General features: G+C 55.0%; 21 non-coding genes across 21 annotated transcripts; all 21 read right to left on the minus strand.

Moving 5' to 3' along the window:
- Positions 1-563: 563 nt before the first annotated feature.
- LOC126178135 (5S ribosomal RNA) lies at positions 564-682 on the minus strand. The gene has a single exon (XR_007536049.1). It is a non-coding gene; the product is annotated as a 5S ribosomal RNA (ribosomal RNA).
- Positions 683-1,520: 838 nt separating this feature from the next.
- On the minus strand, positions 1,521-1,639 carry LOC126178001 (5S ribosomal RNA). The gene has a single exon (XR_007535922.1). It is a non-coding gene; the product is annotated as a 5S ribosomal RNA (ribosomal RNA).
- Positions 1,640-2,477: 838 nt separating this feature from the next.
- LOC126178013 (5S ribosomal RNA) lies at positions 2,478-2,596 on the minus strand. Its single transcript, XR_007535933.1, has one exon. It is a non-coding gene; the product is annotated as a 5S ribosomal RNA (ribosomal RNA).
- Positions 2,597-3,435: 839 nt separating this feature from the next.
- On the minus strand, positions 3,436-3,554 carry LOC126178025 (5S ribosomal RNA). Its single transcript, XR_007535944.1, has one exon. It is a non-coding gene; the product is annotated as a 5S ribosomal RNA (ribosomal RNA).
- Positions 3,555-4,391: 837 nt separating this feature from the next.
- LOC126178036 (5S ribosomal RNA) lies at positions 4,392-4,510 on the minus strand. Its single transcript, XR_007535955.1, has one exon. It is a non-coding gene; the product is annotated as a 5S ribosomal RNA (ribosomal RNA).
- Positions 4,511-5,351: 841 nt separating this feature from the next.
- Positions 5,352-5,470, minus strand: LOC126178048 (5S ribosomal RNA). Its single transcript, XR_007535966.1, has one exon. It is a non-coding gene; the product is annotated as a 5S ribosomal RNA (ribosomal RNA).
- An 839-nt stretch (positions 5,471-6,309) lies between these two features.
- Positions 6,310-6,428, minus strand: LOC126178060 (5S ribosomal RNA). The gene has a single exon (XR_007535977.1). It is a non-coding gene; the product is annotated as a 5S ribosomal RNA (ribosomal RNA).
- Positions 6,429-7,265: 837 nt separating this feature from the next.
- LOC126178072 (5S ribosomal RNA) lies at positions 7,266-7,384 on the minus strand. The gene has a single exon (XR_007535988.1). It is a non-coding gene; the product is annotated as a 5S ribosomal RNA (ribosomal RNA).
- An 841-nt stretch (positions 7,385-8,225) lies between these two features.
- On the minus strand, positions 8,226-8,344 carry LOC126178083 (5S ribosomal RNA). Its single transcript, XR_007535999.1, has one exon. It is a non-coding gene; the product is annotated as a 5S ribosomal RNA (ribosomal RNA).
- An 838-nt stretch (positions 8,345-9,182) lies between these two features.
- Positions 9,183-9,301, minus strand: LOC126178094 (5S ribosomal RNA). Its single transcript, XR_007536010.1, has one exon. It is a non-coding gene; the product is annotated as a 5S ribosomal RNA (ribosomal RNA).
- Positions 9,302-10,142: 841 nt separating this feature from the next.
- Positions 10,143-10,261, minus strand: LOC126178106 (5S ribosomal RNA). The gene has a single exon (XR_007536021.1). It is a non-coding gene; the product is annotated as a 5S ribosomal RNA (ribosomal RNA).
- Positions 10,262-11,099: 838 nt separating this feature from the next.
- On the minus strand, positions 11,100-11,218 carry LOC126178118 (5S ribosomal RNA). The gene has a single exon (XR_007536033.1). It is a non-coding gene; the product is annotated as a 5S ribosomal RNA (ribosomal RNA).
- Positions 11,219-12,055: 837 nt separating this feature from the next.
- Positions 12,056-12,174, minus strand: LOC126178130 (5S ribosomal RNA). Its single transcript, XR_007536044.1, has one exon. It is a non-coding gene; the product is annotated as a 5S ribosomal RNA (ribosomal RNA).
- Positions 12,175-13,015: 841 nt separating this feature from the next.
- LOC126178141 (5S ribosomal RNA) lies at positions 13,016-13,134 on the minus strand. The gene has a single exon (XR_007536055.1). It is a non-coding gene; the product is annotated as a 5S ribosomal RNA (ribosomal RNA).
- Positions 13,135-13,972: 838 nt separating this feature from the next.
- On the minus strand, positions 13,973-14,091 carry LOC126178153 (5S ribosomal RNA). Its single transcript, XR_007536066.1, has one exon. It is a non-coding gene; the product is annotated as a 5S ribosomal RNA (ribosomal RNA).
- An 840-nt stretch (positions 14,092-14,931) lies between these two features.
- Positions 14,932-15,050, minus strand: LOC126178165 (5S ribosomal RNA). Its single transcript, XR_007536078.1, has one exon. It is a non-coding gene; the product is annotated as a 5S ribosomal RNA (ribosomal RNA).
- An 838-nt stretch (positions 15,051-15,888) lies between these two features.
- LOC126178176 (5S ribosomal RNA) lies at positions 15,889-16,007 on the minus strand. The gene has a single exon (XR_007536089.1). It is a non-coding gene; the product is annotated as a 5S ribosomal RNA (ribosomal RNA).
- An 838-nt stretch (positions 16,008-16,845) lies between these two features.
- On the minus strand, positions 16,846-16,964 carry LOC126178187 (5S ribosomal RNA). Its single transcript, XR_007536100.1, has one exon. It is a non-coding gene; the product is annotated as a 5S ribosomal RNA (ribosomal RNA).
- An 838-nt stretch (positions 16,965-17,802) lies between these two features.
- Positions 17,803-17,921, minus strand: LOC126178133 (5S ribosomal RNA). The gene has a single exon (XR_007536047.1). It is a non-coding gene; the product is annotated as a 5S ribosomal RNA (ribosomal RNA).
- Positions 17,922-18,760: 839 nt separating this feature from the next.
- Positions 18,761-18,879, minus strand: LOC126178084 (5S ribosomal RNA). Its single transcript, XR_007536000.1, has one exon. It is a non-coding gene; the product is annotated as a 5S ribosomal RNA (ribosomal RNA).
- An 834-nt stretch (positions 18,880-19,713) lies between these two features.
- LOC126178198 (5S ribosomal RNA) lies at positions 19,714-19,832 on the minus strand. The gene has a single exon (XR_007536111.1). It is a non-coding gene; the product is annotated as a 5S ribosomal RNA (ribosomal RNA).
- Positions 19,833-20,241: the final 409 nt, after the last annotated feature.

Here is a 20,241-nt window from a genome sequence, read left to right on the forward strand (position 1 = left end):
TCCCTGGTGCTCAGCGGAGGGCCTGTGCGGGGTGCGCCAGTGTCGTGCTGGAGGGCCCACTGGTAGCGATGTGGGCTTCCTCGCCTCGCCTCGCCTCACACCAGGTGTCTGCGTAGTTTGCAGTGCATTCGCACCATTCCTATCCCTGTCCCTGTCCCCGTCCCGACTTGTCCCGACTTTGCTCGACTGCCGCTCGCTGCCGCTCGGGTCGTGGTCCATATGACAGCGCAAGCACGACAAACGTCTGCGGGACGAGACGAGACGAGACGAGACGAGACGACTAAGGAATAAATTCGTGGTTACAAATCAAATTTGGAACTCTACACTCCTACACAACAATAGGCGGTGACGTATTTCAGAAATCACCTGCCGATTCGTACTGTTTTGTCGTTTTCAAAGTCTTCTTGGCAAACTTGGTTAGCACATTCTCCCTCAAACTGAGTTAATTATTGCATTTTCGTACCATTACAGTAGTTTAAAAGGCTTAAGGAAGCATCTTTGTCACAACAGAAAGGTAGTTTGAAAATTGGGCTGGCGACATAACAAAAAAAAAACAGGAAGGGAGCCAACAGCAGCCGGGTTTCCCAGGCGGTCACCCATCCAAGTACTAGCCGGGCCCGATGATGCTTAACTTCGGTGATCGGACGAGAACCGGTGTATTCATCATGGTATGGCCGTTGGCCCTCATCTAATGTAGGAGCACGGCAGAATTCGCGTTCGGCTTTTCTCCCAACACACAAAATGTTAGTTTTCGGCCGCATTTGACGAAAGCGCTTCCTTCCGCAACCGCCAGTTCCTCGAGGACGGCGCGGGGAGGCGCGCCCGGCGTCCCAGCAGAGTGACGACCGAATTGGCGGGCGCACCGCCGCGTGTGTGAGACGCACTGCTGCTCGTTGCACCCCCTGTCATTCGCTGGGCGCGTGCAGGGTTCGGCACTAGCGGAGGACGCATCTTGTCCCTGGTGTTCAGCGGAGGGCCTGTGCGGGGTGCGCCAGTGTCGTGCTGGAGGGCCCACTGGTAGCGATGTGGGCTTCCTCGCCTCGCCTCGCCTCACACCAGGTGTCTGCGTAGTTTGCAGTGCATTCGCACTATTCCTATCCCTGTCCCTGTCCCCGTCCCGACTTGTCCCGACTTTGCTCGACTGCCGCTCGCTGCCGCTCGGGTCGTGGTCCATATGACAGCGCAAGCACGACAAACGTCTACGGGACGAGACGAGACGAGACGAGACGAGACGACTAAGGAATAAATTCGTGGTTACAAATCAAATTTGGAACTCTACACTCCTACACAACAATAGGCGGTGACGTATTTCAGAAATCACCTGCCGATTCGTACTGTTTTGTCGTTTTCAAAGTCTTCTTGGCAAACTTGGTTAGCACATTCTCCCTCAAACTGAGTTAATTACTGCATTTTCGTACCATTACAGTAGTTTAAAAGGCTTAAGGAAGCATCTTTGTCACAACAGAAAGGTAGTTTGAAAATTGGGCTGGCGACATAACAAAAAAAAAAAACAGGAAGGGAGCCAACAGCACCCGGGTTTCCCAGGCGGTCACCCATCCAAGTACTAGCCGGGCCCGATGATGCTTAACTTCGGTGATCGGACGAGAACCGGTGTATTCATCATGGTATGGCCGTTGGCGCTCATCTAATGTAGGAGCACGGCAGAATTCGCGTTCGGCTTTTCTCCCAACACACAAAATGTTAGTTTTCGGCCGCATTTGACGAAAGCGCTTCCTTCCGCAACCGCCAGTTCCTCGAGGACGGCGCGGGGAGGCGCGCCCGGCGTCCCAGCAGAATGACGGCCGAATTGGCGGGCGCACCGCCGCGTGTGTGAGACGCACTGCTGCTCGTTGCACCCCCTGTCATTCGCTGGGCGCGTGCAGCCTTCGACACTAGCGGAGGACGCATCTTGTCCCTGGTGCTCAGCGGAGGGCCTGTGCGGGGTGCGCCAGTGTCGTGCTGGAGGGCCCACTGGTAGCGATGTGGGCTTCCTCGCCTCGCCTCGCCTCACACCAGGTGTCTGCGTAGTTTGCAGTGCATTCGCACCATTCCTATCCCTGTCCCTGTCCCCGTCCCGACTTGTCCCGACTTTGCTCGACTGCCGCTCGCTGCCGCTCGGGTCGTGGTCCATATGACAGCGCAAGCACGACAAACGTCTGCGGGACGAGACGAGACGAGACGAGACGAGACGACTAAGGAATAAATTCGTGGTTACAAATCAAATTTGGAACTCTACACTCCTACACAACAATAGGCGGTACGTATTTCAGAATTCACCTGCCGATTCGTACTGTTTTGTCGTTTTCAAAGTCTTCTTGGCAAACGTGGTTAGCACATTCTCCCTCAAACTGAGTTAATTACTGCATTTTCGTACCATTACAGTAGTTTAAAAGGCTTAAGGAAGCATCTTTGTCACAACAGAAAGGTAGTTTGAAAATTGGGCTGGCGACATAACAAAAAAAAAAAAACAGGAAGGGAGCCAACAGCACCCGGGTTTCCCAGGCGGTCACCCATCCAAGTACTAGCCGGGCCCGATGATGCTTAACTTCGGTGATCGGACGAGAACCGGTGTATTCATCATGGTATGGCCGTTGGCGCTCATCTAATGTAGGAGCACGGCAGAATTCTCGTTCCGCTTTTCTCCCAACACACAAAATGTTAGTTTTCGGCCGCATTTGACGAAAGCGCTTCCTTCCGCAACCGCCAGTTCCTTGAGGACGGCGCGGGGAGGCGCGCCCGGCGTCCCAGCAGAGTGACGGCCGAATTGGCGGGCGCACCGCCGCGTGTGTGAGACGCACTGCTGCTCGTTGCACCCCCTGTCATTCGCTGGGCGCGTGCAGCCTTCGACACTAGCGGAGGACGCATCTTGTCCCTGGTGCTCAGCGGAGGGCCTGTGCGGGGTGCGCCAGTGTCGTGCTGGAGGGCCCACTGGTAGCGATGTGGGCTTCCTCGCCTCGCCTCGCCTCACACCAGGTGTCTGCGTAGTTTGCAGTGCATTCGCACCATTCCTATCCCTGTCCCTGTCCCCGTCCCGACTTGTCCCGACTTTGCTCGACTGCCGCTCGCTGCCGCTCGGGTCGTGGTCCATATGACAGCGCAAGCACGACAAACGTCTGCGGGACGAGACGAGACGAGACGAGACGAGACGACTAAGGAATAAATTCGTGGTTACAAATCAAATTTGGAACTCTACACTCCTACACAACAATAGGCGGTACGTATTTCAGAATTCACCTGCCGATTCGTACTGTTTTGTCGTTTTCAAAGTCTTCTTGGCAAACGTGGTTAGCACATTCTCCCTCAAACTGAGTTAATTACTGCATTTTCGTACCATTACAGTAGTTTAAAAGGCTTAAGGAAGCATCTTTGTCACAACAGAAAGGTAGTTTGAAAATTGGGCTGGCGACATAACAAAAAAAAAAAAAACAGGAAGGGAGCCAACAGCACCCGGGTTTCCCAGGCGGTCACCCATCCAAGTACTAGCCGGGCCCGATGATGCTTAACTTCGGTGATCGGACGAGAACCGGTGTATTCATCATGGTATGGCCGTTGGCGCTCATCTAATGTAGGAGCACGGCAGAATTCGCGTTCCGCTTTTCTCCCAACACACAAAATGTTAGTTTTCGGCCGCATTTGACGAAAGCGCTTCCTTCCGCAACCGCCAGTTCCTTGAGGACGGCGCGGGGAGGCGCGCCCGGCGTCCCAGCAGAGTGACGGCCGAATTGGCGGGCGCACCGCCGCGTGTGTGAGACGCACTGCTGCTCGTTGCACCCCCTGTCATTCGCTGGGCGCGTGCAGCCTTCGACACTAGCGGAGGACGCATCTTGTCCCTGGTGCTCAGCGGAGGGCCTGTGCGGGGTGCGCCAGTGTCGTGCTGGAGGGCCCACTGGTAGCGATGTGGGCTTCCTCGCCTCGCCTCGCCTCACACCAGGTGTCTGCGTAGTTTGCAGTGCATTCGCACCATTCCTATCCCTGTCCCTGTCCCCGTCCCGACTTGTCCCGACTTTGCTCGACTGCCGCTCGCTGCCGCTCGGGTCGTGGTCCATATGACAGCGCAAGCACGACAAACGTCTGCGGGACGAGACGAGACGAGACGAGACGAGACGACTAAGGAATAAATTCGTGGTTACAAATCAAATTTGGAACTCTACACTCCTACACAACAATAGGCGGTACGTATTTCAGAATTCACCTGCCGATTCGTACTGTTTTGTCGTTTTCAAAGTCTTCTTGGCAAACGTGGTTAGCACATTCTCCCTCAAACTGAGTTAATTACTGCATTTTCGTACCATTACAGTAGTTTAAAAGGCTTAAGGAAGCATCTTTGTCACAACAGAAAGGTAGTTTGAAAATTGGGCTGGCGACATAACAAAAAAAAAAAACAGGAAGGGAGCCAACAGCACCCGGGTTTCCCAGGCGGTCACCCATCCAAGTACTAGCCGGGCCCGATGATGCTTAACTTCGGTGATCGGACGAGAACCGGTGTATTCATCATGGTATGGCCGTTGGCGCTCATCTAATGTAGGAGCACGGCAGAATTCGCGTTCCGCTTTTCTCCCAACACACAAAATGTTAGTTTTCGGCCGCATTTGACGAAAGCGCTTCCTTCCGCAACCGCCAGTTCCTTGAGGACGGCGCGGGGAGGCGCGCCCGGCGTCCCAGCAGAGTGACGGCCGAATTGGCGGGCGCACCGCCGCGTGTGTGAGACGCACTGCTGCTCGTTGCACCCCCTGTCATTCGCTGGGCGCGTGCAGCCTTCGACACTAGCGGAGGACGCATCTTGTCCCTGGTGCTCAGCGGAGGGCCTGTGCGGGGTGCGCCAGTGTCGTGCTGGAGGGCCCACTGGTAGCGATGTGGGCTTCCTCGCCTCGCCTCGCCTCACACCAGGTGTCTGCGTAGTTTGCAGTGCATTCGCACCATTCCTATCCCTGTCCCTGTCCCCGTCCCGACTTGTCCCGACTTTGCTCGACTGCCGCTCGCTGCCGCTCGGGTCGTGGTCCATATGACAGCGCAAGCACGACAAACGTCTGCGGGACGAGACGAGACGAGACGAGACGAGACGACTAAGGAATAAATTCGTGGTTACAAATCAAATTTGGAACTCTACACTCCTACACAACAATAGGCGGTACGTATTTCAGAATTCACCTGCCGATTCGTACTGTTTTGTCGTTTTCAAAGTCTTCTTGGCAAACGTGGTTAGCACATTCTCCCTCAAACTGAGTTAATTACTGCATTTTCGTACCATTACAGTAGTTTAAAAGGCTTAAGGAAGCATCTTTGTCACAACAGAAAGGTAGTTTGAAAATTGGGCTGGCGACATAACAAAAAAAAAAAAAAAACAGGAAGGGAGCCAACAGCACCCGGGTTTCCCAGGCGGTCACCCATCCAAGTACTAGCCGGGCCCGATGATGCTTAACTTCGGTGATCGGACGAGAACCGGTGTATTCATCATGGTATGGCCGTTGGCCCTCATCTAATGTAGGAGCACGGCAGAATTCGCGTTCGGCTTTTCTCCCAACACACAAAATGTTAGTTTTCGGCCGCATTTGACGAAAGCGCTTCCTTCCGCAACCGCCAGTTCCTCGAGGACGGCGCGGGGAGGCGCGCCCGGCGCCCAGCAGAGTGACGACCGAATTGGCGGGCGCACCGCCGCGTGTGTGAGACGCACTGCTGCTCGTTGCACCCCCTGTCATTCGCTGGGCGCGTGCAGCCTTCGACACTAGCGGAGGACGCATCTTGTCCCTGGTGCTCAGCGGAGGGCCTGTGCGGGGTGCGCCAGTGTCGTGCTGGAGGGCCCACTGGTAGCGATGTGGGCTTCCTCGCCTCGCCTCGCCTCACACCAGGTGTCTGCGTAGTTTGCAGTGCATTCGCACCATTCCTATCCCTGTCCCTGTCCCCGTCCCGACTTGTCCCGACTTTGCTCGACTGCCGCTCGCTGCCGCTCGGGTCGTGGTCCATATGACAGCGCAAGCACGACAAACGTCTGCGGGACGAGACGAGACGAGACGAGACGAGACGACTAAGGAATAAATTCGTGGTTACAAATCAAATTTGGAACTCTACACTCCTACACAACAATAGGCGGTACGTATTTCAGAATTCACCTGCCGATTCGTACTGTTTTGTCGTTTTCAAAGTCTTCTTGGCAAACGTGGTTAGCACATTCTCCCTCAAACTGAGTTAATTACTGCATTTTCGTACCATTACAGTAGTTTAAAAGGCTTAAGGAAGCATCTTTGTCACAACAGAAAGGTAGTTTGAAAATTGGGCTGGCGACATAACAAAAAAAAAAAAAAACAGGAAGGGAGCCAACAGCACCCGGGTTTCCCAGGCGGTCACCCATCCAAGTACTAGCCGGGCCCGATGATGCTTAACTTCGGTGATCGGACGAGAACCGGTGTATTCATCATGGTATGGCCGTTGGCGCTCATCTAATGTAGGAGCACGGCAGAATTCGCGTTCCGCTTTTCTCCCAACACACAAAATGTTAGTTTTCGGCCGCATTTGACGAAAGCGCTTCCTTCCGCAACCGCCAGTTCCTTGAGGACGGCGCGGGGAGGCGCGCCCGGCGTCCCAGCAGAGTGACGGCCGAATTGGCGGGCGCACCGCCGCGTGTGTGAGACGCACTGCTGCTCGTTGCACCCCCTGTCATTCGCTGGGCGCGTGCAGCCTTCGACACTAGCGGAGGACGCATCTTGTCCCTGGTGCTCAGCGGAGGGCCTGTGCGGGGTGCGCCAGTGTCGTGCTGGAGGGCCCACTGGTAGCGATGTGGGCTTCCTCGCCTCGCCTCGCCTCACACCAGGTGTCTGCGTAGTTTGCAGTGCATTCGCACCATTCCTATCCCTGTCCCTGTCCCCGTCCCGACTTGTCCCGACTTTGCTCGACTGCCGCTCGCTGCCGCTCGGGTCGTGGTCCATATGACAGCGCAAGCACGACAAACGTCTGCGGGACGAGACGAGACGAGACGAGACGAGACGACTAAGGAATAAATTCGTGGTTACAAATCAAATTTGGAACTCTACACTCCTACACAACAATAGGCGGTACGTATTTCAGAATTCACCTGCCGATTCGTACTGTTTTGTCGTTTTCAAAGTCTTCTTGGCAAACGTGGTTAGCACATTCTCCCTCAAACTGAGTTAATTACTGCATTTTCGTACCATTACAGTAGTTTAAAAGGCTTAAGGAAGCATCTTTGTCACAACAGAAAGGTAGTTTGAAAATTGGGCTGGCGACATAACAAAAAAAAAAAACAGGAAGGGAGCCAACAGCACCCGGGTTTCCCAGGCGGTCACCCATCCAAGTACTAGCCGGGCCCGATGATGCTTAACTTCGGTGATCGGACGAGAACCGGTGTATTCATCATGGTATGGCCGTTGGCGCTCATCTAATGTAGGAGCACGGCAGAATTCGCGTTCCGCTTTTCTCCCAACACACAAAATGTTAGTTTTCGGCCGCATTTGACGAAAGCGCTTCCTTCCGCAACCGCCAGTTCCTTGAGGACGGCGCGGGGAGGCGCGCCCGGCGTCCCAGCAGAGTGACGGCCGAATTGGCGGGCGCACCGCCGCGTGTGTGAGACGCACTGCTGCTCGTTGCACCCCCTGTCATTCGCTGGGCGCGTGCAGCCTTCGACACTAGCGGAGGACGCATCTTGTCCCTGGTGCTCAGCGGAGGGCCTGTGCGGGGTGCGCCAGTGTCGTGCTGGAGGGCCCACTGGTAGCGATGTGGGCTTCCTCGCCTCGCCTCGCCTCACACCAGGTGTCTGCGTAGTTTGCAGTGCATTCGCACCATTCCTATCCCTGTCCCTGTCCCCGTCCCGACTTGTCCCGACTTTGCTCGACTGCCGCTCGCTGCCGCTCGGGTCGTGGTCCATATGACAGCGCAAGCACGACAAACGTCTGCGGGACGAGACGAGACGAGACGAGACGAGACGACTAAGGAATAAATTCGTGGTTACAAATCAAATTTGGAACTCTACACTCCTACACAACAATAGGCGGTACGTATTTCAGAATTCACCTGCCGATTCGTACTGTTTTGTCGTTTTCAAAGTCTTCTTGGCAAACGTGGTTAGCACATTCTCCCTCAAACTGAGTTAATTACTGCATTTTCGTACCATTACAGTAGTTTAAAAGGCTTAAGGAAGCATCTTTGTCACAACAGAAAGGTAGTTTGAAAATTGGGCTGGCGACATAACAAAAAAAAAAAAAAAACAGGAAGGGAGCCAACAGCACCCGGGTTTCCCAGGCGGTCACCCATCCAAGTACTAGCCGGGCCCGATGATGCTTAACTTCGGTGATCGGACGAGAACCGGTGTATTCATCATGGTATGGCCGTTGGCCCTCATCTAATGTAGGAGCACGGCAGAATTCGCGTTCGGCTTTTCTCCCAACACACAAAATGTTAGTTTTCGGCCGCATTTGACGAAAGCGCTTCCTTCCGCAACCGCCAGTTCCTCGAGGACGGCGCGGGGAGGCGCGCCCGGCGCCCAGCAGAGTGACGACCGAATTGGCGGGCGCACCGCCGCGTGTGTGAGACGCACTGCTGCTCGTTGCACCCCCTGTCATTCGCTGGGCGCGTGCAGCCTTCGACACTAGCGGAGGACGCATCTTGTCCCTGGTGCTCAGCGGAGGGCCTGTGCGGGGTGCGCCAGTGTCGTGCTGGAGGGCCCACTGGTAGCGATGTGGGCTTCCTCGCCTCGCCTCGCCTCACACCAGGTGTCTGCGTAGTTTGCAGTGCATTCGCACCATTCCTATCCCTGTCCCTGTCCCCGTCCCGACTTGTCCCGACTTTGCTCGACTGCCGCTCGCTGCCGCTCGGGTCGTGGTCCATATGACAGCGCAAGCACGACAAACGTCTGCGGGACGAGACGAGACGAGACGAGACGAGACGACTAAGGAATAAATTCGTGGTTACAAATCAAATTTGGAACTCTACACTCCTACACAACAATAGGCGGTACGTATTTCAGAATTCACCTGCCGATTCGTACTGTTTTGTCGTTTTCAAAGTCTTCTTGGCAAACGTGGTTAGCACATTCTCCCTCAAACTGAGTTAATTACTGCATTTTCGTACCATTACAGTAGTTTAAAAGGCTTAAGGAAGCATCTTTGTCACAACAGAAAGGTAGTTTGAAAATTGGGCTGGCGACATAACAAAAAAAAAAAAAACAGGAAGGGAGCCAACAGCACCCGGGTTTCCCAGGCGGTCACCCATCCAAGTACTAGCCGGGCCCGATGATGCTTAACTTCGGTGATCGGACGAGAACCGGTGTATTCATCATGGTATGGCCGTTGGCGCTCATCTAATGTAGGAGCACGGCAGAATTCGCGTTCCGCTTTTCTCCCAACACACAAAATGTTAGTTTTCGGCCGCATTTGACGAAAGCGCTTCCTTCCGCAACCGCCAGTTCCTTGAGGACGGCGCGGGGAGGCGCGCCCGGCGTCCCAGCAGAGTGACGGCCGAATTGGCGGGCGCACCGCCGCGTGTGTGAGACGCACTGCTGCTCGTTGCACCCCCTGTCATTCGCTGGGCGCGTGCAGCCTTCGACACTAGCGGAGGACGCATCTTGTCCCTGGTGCTCAGCGGAGGGCCTGTGCGGGGTGCGCCAGTGTCGTGCTGGAGGGCCCACTGGTAGCGATGTGGGCTTCCTCGCCTCGCCTCGCCTCACACCAGGTGTCTGCGTAGTTTGCAGTGCATTCGCACCATTCCTATCCCTGTCCCTGTCCCCGTCCCGACTTGTCCCGACTTTGCTCGACTGCCGCTCGCTGCCGCTCGGGTCGTGGTCCATATGACAGCGCAAGCACGACAAACGTCTGCGGGACGAGACGAGACGAGACGAGACGAGACGACTAAGGAATAAATTCGTGGTTACAAATCAAATTTGGAACTCTACACTCCTACACAACAATAGGCGGTACGTATTTCAGAATTCACCTGCCGATTCGTACTGTTTTGTCGTTTTCAAAGTCTTCTTGGCAAACGTGGTTAGCACATTCTCCCTCAAACTGAGTTAATTACTGCATTTTCGTACCATTACAGTAGTTTAAAAGGCTTAAGGAAGCATCTTTGTCACAACAGAAAGGTAGTTTGAAAATTGGGCTGGCGACATAACAAAAAAAAAAAAAAAACAGGAAGGGAGCCAACAGCACCCGGGTTTCCCAGGCGGTCACCCATCCAAGTACTAGCCGGGCCCGATGATGCTTAACTTCGGTGATCGGACGAGAACCGGTGTATTCATCATGGTATGGCCGTTGGCCCTCATCTAATGTAGGAGCACGGCAGAATTCGCGTTCGGCTTTTCTCCCAACACACAAAATGTTAGTTTTCGGCCGCATTTGACGAAAGCGCTTCCTTCCGCAACCGCCAGTTCCTCGAGGACGGCGCGGGGAGGCGCGCCCGGCGCCCAGCAGAGTGACGACCGAATTGGCGGGCGCACCGCCGCGTGTGTGAGACGCACTGCTGCTCGTTGCACCCCCTGTCATTCGCTGGGCGCGTGCAGCCTTCGACACTAGCGGAGGACGCATCTTGTCCCTGGTGCTCAGCGGAGGGCCTGTGCGGGGTGCGCCAGTGTCGTGCTGGAGGGCCCACTGGTAGCGATGTGGGCTTCCTCGCCTCGCCTCGCCTCACACCAGGTGTCTGCGTAGTTTGCAGTGCATTCGCACCATTCCTATCCCTGTCCCTGTCCCCGTCCCGACTTGTCCCGACTTTGCTCGACTGCCGCTCGCTGCCGCTCGGGTCGTGGTCCATATGACAGCGCAAGCACGACAAACGTCTGCGGGACGAGACGAGACGAGACGAGACGAGACGACTAAGGAATAAATTCGTGGTTACAAATCAAATTTGGAACTCTACACTCCTACACAACAATAGGCGGTACGTATTTCAGAATTCACCTGCCGATTCGTACTGTTTTGTCGTTTTCAAAGTCTTCTTGGCAAACGTGGTTAGCACATTCTCCCTCAAACTGAGTTAATTACTGCATTTTCGTACCATTACAGTTGTTTAAAAGGCTTAAGGAAGCATCTTTGTCACAACAGAAAGGTAGTTTGAAAATTGGGCTGGCGACATAACAAAAAAAAAAAAAACAGGAAGGGAGCCAACAGCACCCGGGTTTCCCAGGCGGTCACCCATCCAAGTACTAGCCGGGCCCGATGATGCTTAACTTCGGTGATCGGACGAGAACCGGTGTATTCATCATGGTATGGCCGTTGGCGCTCATCTAATGTAGGAGCACGGCAGAATTCGCGTTCCGCTTTTCTCCCAACACACAAAATGTTAGTTTTCGGCCGCATTTGACGAAAGCGCTTCCTTCCGCAACCGCCAGTTCCTTGAGGACGGCGCGGGGAGGCGCGCCCGGCGTCCCAGCAGAGTGACGGCCGAATTGGCGGGCGCACCGCCGCGTGTGTGAGACGCACTGCTGCTCGTTGCACCCCCTGTCATTCGCTGGGCGCGTGCAGCCTTCGACACTAGCGGAGGACGCATCTTGTCCCTGGTGCTCAGCGGAGGGCCTGTGCGGGGTGCGCCAGTGTCGTGCTGGAGGGCCCACTGGTAGCGATGTGGGCTTCCTCGCCTCGCCTCGCCTCACACCAGGTGTCTGCGTAGTTTGCAGTGCATTCGCACCATTCCTATCCCTGTCCCTGTCCCCGTCCCGACTTGTCCCGACTTTGCTCGACTGCCGCTCGCTGCCGCTCGGGTCGTGGTCCATATGACAGCGCAAGCACGACAAACGTCTGCGGGACGAGACGAGACGAGACGAGACGAGACGACTAAGGAATAAATTCGTGGTTACAAATCAAATTTGGAACTCTACACTCCTACACAACAATAGGCGGTACGTATTTCAGAATTCACCTGCCGATTCGTACTGTTTTGTCGTTTTCAAAGTCTTCTTGGCAAACGTGGTTAGCACATTCTCCCTCAAACTGAGTTAATTACTGCATTTTCGTACCATTACAGTAGTTTAAAAGGCTTAAGGAAGCATCTTTGTCACAACAGAAAGGTAGTTTGAAAATTGGGCTGGCGACATAACAAAAAAAAAAAACAGGAAGGGAGCCAACAGCACCCGGGTTTCCCAGGCGGTCACCCATCCAAGTACTAGCCGGGCCCGATGATGCTTAACTTCGGTGATCGGACGAGAACCGGTGTATTCATCATGGTATGGCCGTTGGCGCTCATCTAATGTAGGAGCACGGCAGAATTCGCGTTCCGCTTTTCTCCCAACACACAAAATGTTAGTTTTCGGCCGCATTTGACGAAAGCGCTTCCTTCCGCAACCGCCAGTTCCTTGAGGACGGCGCGGGGAGGCGCGCCCGGCGTCCCAGCAGAGTGACGGCCGAATTGGCGGGCGCACCGCCGCGTGTGTGAGACGCACTGCTGCTCGTTGCACCCCCTGTCATTCGCTGGGCGCGTGCAGCCTTCGACACTAGCGGAGGACGCATCTTGTCCCTGGTGCTCAGCGGAGGGCCTGTGCGGGGTGCGCCAGTGTCGTGCTGGAGGGCCCACTGGTAGCGATGTGGGCTTCCTCGCCTCGCCTCGCCTCACACCAGGTGTCTGCGTAGTTTGCAGTGCATTCGCACCATTCCTATCCCTGTCCCTGTCCCCGTCCCGACTTGTCCCGACTTTGCTCGACTGCCGCTCGCTGCCGCTCGGGTCGTGGTCCATATGACAGCGCAAGCACGACAAACGTCTGCGGGACGAGACGAGACGAGACGAGACGAGACGACTAAGGAATAAATTCGTGGTTACAAATCAAATTTGGAACTCTACACTCCTACACAACAATAGGCGGTACGTATTTCAGAATTCACCTGCCGATTCGTACTGTTTTGTCGTTTTCAAAGTCTTCTTGGCAAACGTGGTTAGCACATTCTCCCTCAAACTGAGTTAATTACTGCATTTTCGTACCATTACAGTAGTTTAAAAGGCTTAAGGAAGCATCTTTGTCACAACAGAAAGGTAGTTTGAAAATTGGGCTGGCGACATAACAAAAAAAAAAAAAAAACAGGAAGGGAGCCAACAGCACCCGGGTTTCCCAGGCGGTCACCCATCCAAGTACTAGCCGGGCCCGATGATGCTTAACTTCGGTGATCGGACGAGAACCGGTGTATTCATCATGGTATGGCCGTTGGCCCTCATCTAATGTAGGAGCACGGCAGAATTCGCGTTCGGCTTTTCTCCCAACACACAAAATGTTAGTTTTCGGCCGCATTTGACGAAAGCGCTTCCTTCCGCAACCGCCAGTTCCTCGAGGACGGCGCGGGGAGGCGCGCCCGGCGCCCAGCAGAGTGACGACCGAATTGGCGGGCGCACCGCCGCGTGTGTGAGACGCACTGCTGCTCGTTGCACCCCCTGTCATTCGCTGGGCGCGTGCAGCCTTCGACACTAGCGGAGGACGCATCTTGTCCCTGGTGCTCAGCGGAGGGCCTGTGCGGGGTGCGCCAGTGTCGTGCTGGAGGGCCCACTGGTAGCGATGTGGGCTTCCTCGCCTCGCCTCGCCTCACACCAGGTGTCTGCGTAGTTTGCAGTGCATTCGCACCATTCCTATCCCTGTCCCTGTCCCCGTCCCGACTTGTCCCGACTTTGCTCGACTGCCGCTCGCTGCCGCTCGGGTCGTGGTCCATATGACAGCGCAAGCACGACAAACGTCTGCGGGACGAGACGAGACGAGACGAGACGAGACGACTAAGGAATAAATTCGTGGTTACAAATCAAATTTGGAACTCTACACTCCTACACAACAATAGGCGGTACGTATTTCAGAATTCACCTGCCGATTCGTACTGTTTTGTCGTTTTCAAAGTCTTCTTGGCAAACGTGGTTAGCACATTCTCCCTCAAACTGAGTTAATTACTGCATTTTCGTACCATTACAGTAGTTTAAAAGGCTTAAGGAAGCATCTTTGTCACAACAGAAAGGTAGTTTGAAAATTGGGCTGGCGACATAACAAAAAAAAAAAAAACAGGAAGGGAGCCAACAGCACCCGGGTTTCCCAGGCGGTCACCCATCCAAGTACTAGCCGGGCCCGATGATGCTTAACTTCGGTGATCGGACGAGAACCGGTGTATTCATCATGGTATGGCCGTTGGCGCTCATCTAATGTAGGAGCACGGCAGAATTCGCGTTCCGCTTTTCTCCCAACACACAAAATGTTAGTTTTCGGCCGCATTTGACGAAAGCGCTTCCTTCCGCAACCGCCAGTTCCTTGAGGACGGCGCGGGGAGGCGCGCCCGGCGTCCCAGCAGAGTGACGGCCGAATTGGCGGGCGCACCGCCGCGTGTGTGAGACGCACTGCTGCTCGTTGCACCCCCTGTCATTCGCTGGGCGCGTGCAGCCTTCGACACTAGCGGAGGACGCATCTTGTCCCTGGTGCTCAGCGGAGGGCCTGTGCGGGGTGCGCCAGTGTCGTGCTGGAGGGCCCACTGGTAGCGATGTGGGCTTCCTCGCCTCGCCTCGCCTCACACCAGGTGTCTGCGTAGTTTGCAGTGCATTCGCACCATTCCTATCCCTGTCCCTGTCCCCGTCCCGACTTGTCCCGACTTTGCTCGACTGCCGCTCGCTGCCGCTCGGGTCGTGGTCCATATGACAGCGCAAGCACGACAAACGTCTGCGGGACGAGACGAGACGAGACGAGACGAGACGACTAAGGAATAAATTCGTGGTTACAAATCAAATTTGGAACTCTACACTCCTACACAACAATAGGCGGTACGTATTTCAGAATTCACCTGCCGATTCGTACTGTTTTGTCGTTTTCAAAGTCTTCTTGGCAAACGTGGTTAGCACATTCTCCCTCAAACTGAGTTAATTACTGCATTTTCGTACCATTACAGTAGTTTAAAAGGCTTAAGGAAGCATCTTTGTCACAACAGAAAGGTAGTTTGAAAATTGGGCTGGCGACATAACAAAAAAAAAAAAAAACAGGAAGGGAGCCAACAGCACCCGGGTTTCCCAGGCGGTCACCCATCCAAGTACTAGCCGGGCCCGATGATGCTTAACTTCGGTGATCGGACGAGAACCGGTGTATTCATCATGGTATGGCCGTTGGCCCTCATCTAATGTAGGAGCACGGCAGAATTCGCGTTCGGCTTTTCTCCCAACACACAAAATGTTAGTTTTCGGCCGCATTTGACGAAAGCGCTTCCTTCCGCAACCGCCAGTTCCTCGAGGACGGCGCGGGGAGGCGCGCCCGGCGTCCCAGCAGAGTGACGACCGAATTGGCGGGCGCACCGCCGCGTGTGTGAGACGCACTGCTGCTCGTTGCACCCCCTGTCATTCGCTGGGCGCGTGCAGCCTTCGACACTAGCGGAGGACGCATCTTGTCCCTGGTGCTCAGCGGAGGGCCTGTGCGGGGTGCGCCAGTGTCGTGCTGGAGGGCCCACTGGTAGCGATGTGGGCTTCCTCGCCTCGCCTCGCCTCACACCAGGTGTCTGCGTAGTTTGCAGTGCATTCGCACCATTCCTATCCCTGTCCCTGTCCCCGTCCCGACTTGTCCCGACTTTGCTCGACTGCCGCTCGCTGCCGCTCGGGTCGTGGTCCATATGACAGCGCAAGCACGACAAACGTCTGCGGGACGAGACGAGACGAGACGAGACGAGACGACTAAGGAATAAATTCGTGGTTACAAATCAAATTTGGAACTCTACACTCCTACACAACAATAGGCGGTACGTATTTCAGAATTCACCTGCCGATTCGTACTGTTTTGTCGTTTTCAAAGTCTTCTTGGCAAACGTGGTTAGCACATTCTCCCTCAAACTGAGTTAATTACTGCATTTTCGTACCATTACAGTAGTTTAAAAGGCTTAAGGAAGCATCTTTGTCACAACAGAAAGGTAGTTTGAAAATTGGGCTGGCGACATAACAAAAAAAAAAAAACAGGAAGGGAGCCAACAGCACCCGGGTTTCCCAGGCGGTCACCCATCCAAGTACTAGCCGGGCCCGATGATGCTTAACTTCGGTGATCGGACGAGAACCGGTGTATTCATCATGGTATGGCCGTTGGCGCTCATCTAATGTAGGAGCACGGCAGAATTCGCGTTCGGCTTTTCTCCCAACACACAAAATGTTAGTTTTCGGCCGCATTTGACGAAAGCGCTTCCTTCCGCAACCGCCAGTTCCTCGAGGACGGCGCGGGGAGGCGCGCCCGGCGTCCCAGCAGAGTGACGACCGAATTGGCGGGCGCACCGCCGCGTGTGTGAGACGCACTGCTGCTCGTTGCACCCCCTGTCATTCGCTGGGCGCGTGCAGCCTTCGACACTAGCGGAGGACGCATCTTGTCCCTGGTGCTCAGCGGAGGGCCTGTGCGGGGTGCGCCAGTGTCGTGCTGGAGGGCCCACTGGTAGCGATGTGGGCTTCCTCGCCTCGCCTCGCCTCACACCAGGTGTCTGCGTAGTTTGCAGTGCATTCGCACCATTCCTATCCCTGTCCCTGTCCCCGTCCCGACTTGTCCCGACTTTGCTCGACTGCCGCTCGCTGCCGCTCGGGTCGTGGTCCATATGACAGCGCAAGCACGACAAACGTCTGCGGGACGAGACGAGACGAGACGAGACGAGACGACTAAGGAATAAATTCGTGGTTACAAATCAAATTTGGAACTCTACACTCCTACACAACAATAGGCGGTACGTATTTCAGAATTCACCTGCCGATTCGTACTGTTTTGTCGTTTTCAAAGTCTTCTTGGCAAACGTGGTTAGCACATTCTCCCTCAAACTGAGTTAATTACTGCATTTTCGTACCATTACAGTAGTTTAAAAGGCTTAAGGAAGCATCTTTGTCACAACAGAAAGGTAGTTTGAAAATTGGGCTGGCGACATAACAAAAAAAAAAAAACAGGAAGGGAGCCAACAGCACCCGGGTTTCCCAGGCGGTCACCCATCCAAGTACTAGCCGGGCCCGATGATGCTTAACTTCGGTGATCGGACGAGAACCGGTGTATTCATCATGGTATGGCCGTTGGCGCTCATCTAATGTAGGAGCACGGCAGAATTCGCGTTCTGCTTTTCTCCCAACACACAAAATGTTAGTTTTCGGCCGCATTTGACGAAAGCGCTTCCTTCCGCAACCGCCAGTTCCTTGAGGACGGCGCGGGGAGGCGCGCCCGGCGTCCCAGCAGAGTGACGGCCGAATTGGCGGGCGCACCGCCGCGTGTGTGAGACGCACTGCTGCTCGTTGCACCCCCTGTCATTCGCTGGGCGCGTGCAGCCTTCGACACTAGCGGAGGACGCATCTTGTCCCTGGTGCTCAGCGGAGGGCCTGTGCGGGGTGCGCCAGTGTCGTGCTGGAGGGCCCACTGGTAGCGATGTGGGCTTCCTCGCCTCGCCTCGCCTCACACCAGGTGTCTGCGTAGTTTGCAGTGCATTCGCACCATTCCTATCCCTGTCCCTGTCCCCGTCCCGACTTGTCCCGACTTTGCTCGACTGCCGCTCGCTGCCGCTCGGGTCGTGGTCCATATGACAGCGCAAGCACGACAAACGTCTGCGGGACGAGACGAGACGAGACGAGACGAGACGACTAAGGAATAAATTCGTGGTTACAAATCAAATTTGGAACTCTACACTCCTACACAACAATAGGCGGTACGTATTTCAGAATTCACCTGCCGATTCGTACTGTTTTGTCGTTTTCAAAGTCTTCTTGGCAAACGTGGTTAGCACATTCTCCCTCAAACTGAGTTAATTACTGCATTTTCGTACCATTACAGTAGTTTAAAAGGCTTAAGGAAGCATCTTTGTCACAACAGAAAGGTAGTTTGAAAATTGGGCTGGCGACATAACAAAAAAAAAAAAACAGGAAGGGAGCCCACAGCACCCGGGTTTCCCAGGCGGTCACCCATCCAAGTACTAGCCGGGCCCGATGATGCTTAACTTCGGTGATCGGACGAGAACCGGTGTATTCATCATGGTATGGCCGTTGGCCCTCATCTAATGTAGGAGCACGGCAGAATTAGCGTTCGGCTTTTCTCCCAACACACAAAATGTTAGTTTTCGGCCGCATTTGACGAAAGCGCTTCCTTCCGCAACCGCCAGTTCCTCGAGGACGGCGCGGGGAGGCGCGCCCGGCGTCCCAGCAGAGTGACGGCCGAATTGGCGGGCGCACCGCCGCGTGTGTGAGACGCACTGCTGCTCGTTGCACCCCCTGTCATTCGCTGGGCGCGTGCAGCCTTCGACACTAGCGGAGGACGCATCTTGTCGCTGGTGTTCAGCGGAGGGCCTGTGCGGGGTGCGCCAGTGTCGTGCTGGAGGGCCCACTGGTAGCGATGTGGGCTTCCTCGCCTCGCCTCGCCTCACACCAGGTGTCTGCGTAGTTTGCAGTGCATTCGCACTATTCCTATCCCTGTCCCTGTCCCCGTCCCGACTTGTCCCGACTTTGCTCGACTGCCGCTCGCTGCCGCTCGGGTCGTGGTCCATATGACAGCGCAAGCACGACAAACGTCTGCGGGACGAGACGAGACGAGACGAGACGAGACGACTAAGGAATAAATTCGTGGTTACAAATCAAATTTGGAACTCTACACTCCTACACAACAATAGGCGGTATGTATTTCAGAATTCACCTGCCGATTCGTACTGTTTTGTCGTTTTCAAAGTCTTCTTGGCAAACGTGGTTAGCACATTCTCCCTCAAACTGAGTTAATTACTGCATTTTCGTACCATTACAGTAGTTTAAAAGGCTTAAGGAAGCATCTTTGTCACAACAGAAAGGTAGTTTGAAAATTGGGCTGGCGACATAACAAAAAAAAAAAAAACAGGAAGGGAGCCAACAGCACCCGGGTTTCCCAGGCGGTCACCCATCCAAGTACTAGCCGGGCCCGATGATGCTTAACTTCGGTGATCGGACGAGAACCGGTGTATTCACCATGGTATGGCCGTTGGCGCTCATCTAATGTAGGAGCACGGCAGAATTCGCGTTCGGCTTTTCTCCCAACACACAAAATGTTAGTTTTCGGCCGCATTTGACGAAAGCGCTTCCTTCCGCAACCGCCAGTTCCTTGAGGACGGCGCGGGGAGGCGCGCCCGGCGTCCCAGCAGAGTGACGGCCGAATTGGCGGGCGCACCGCCGCGTGTGTGAGACGCACTGCTGCTCGTTGCACCCCCTGTCATTCGCTGGGCGCGTGCAGCCTTCGACACTAGCGGAGGACGCATCTTGTCCCTGGTGCTCAGCGGAGGGCCTGTGCGGGGTGCGCCAGTGTCGTGCTGGAGGGCCCACTGGTAGCGATGTGGGCTTCCTCGCCTCGCCTCGCCTCACACCAGGTGTCTGCGTAGTTTGCAGTGCATTCGCACCATTCCTATCCCTGTCCCTGTCCCCGTCCCGACTTGTCCCGACTTTGCTCGACTGCCGCTCGCTGCCGCTCGGGTCGTGGTCCATATGACAGCGCAAGCACGACAAACGTCTGCGGGACGAGACGAGACGAGACGAGACGAGACGACTAAGGAATAAATTCGTGGTTACAAATCAAATTTGGAACTCTACACTCCTACACAACAATAGGCGGTACGTATTTCAGAATTCACCTGCCGATTCGTACTGTTTTGTCGTTTTCAAAGTCTTCTTGGCAAACGTGGTTAGCACATTCTCCCTCAAACTGAGTTAATTACTGCATTTTCGTACCATTACAGTAGTTTAAAAGGCTTAAGGAAGCATCTTTGTCACAACAGAAAGGTAGTTTGAAAATTGGGCTGGCGACATAAAAAAAAAAAACAGGAAGGGAGCCAACAGCACCCGGGTTTCCCAGGCGGTCACCCATCCAAGTACTAGCCGGGCCCGATGATGCTTAACTTCGGTGATCGGACGAGAACCGGTGTATTCATCATGGTATGGCCGTTGGCCCTCATCTAATGTAGGAGCACGGCAGAATTCGCGTTCGGCTTTTCTCCCAACACACAAAATGTTAGTTTTCGGCCGCATTTGACGAAAGCGCTTCCTTCCGCAACCGCCAGTTCCTCGAGGACGGCGCGGGGAGGCGCGCCCGGCGTCCCAGCAGAGTGACGACCGAATTGGCGGGCGCACCGCCGCGTGTGTGAGACGCACTGCTGCTCGTTGCACCCCCTGTCATTCGCTGGGCGCGTGCAGCCTTCGACACTAGCGGAGGACGCATCTTGTCCCTGGTGCTCAGCGGAGGGCCTGTGCGGGGTGCGCCAGTGTCGTGCTGGAGGGCCCACTGGTAGCGATGTGGGCTTCCTCGCCTCGCCTCGCCTCACACCAGGTGTCTGCGTAGTTTGCAGTGCATTCGCACCA

The sequence above is a fragment of the Schistocerca cancellata genome, chromosome 3, assembly GCF_023864275.1.
Source record: "Schistocerca cancellata isolate TAMUIC-IGC-003103 chromosome 3, iqSchCanc2.1, whole genome shotgun sequence".
Taxonomy (NCBI): domain Eukaryota; kingdom Metazoa; phylum Arthropoda; class Insecta; order Orthoptera; family Acrididae; genus Schistocerca; species Schistocerca cancellata.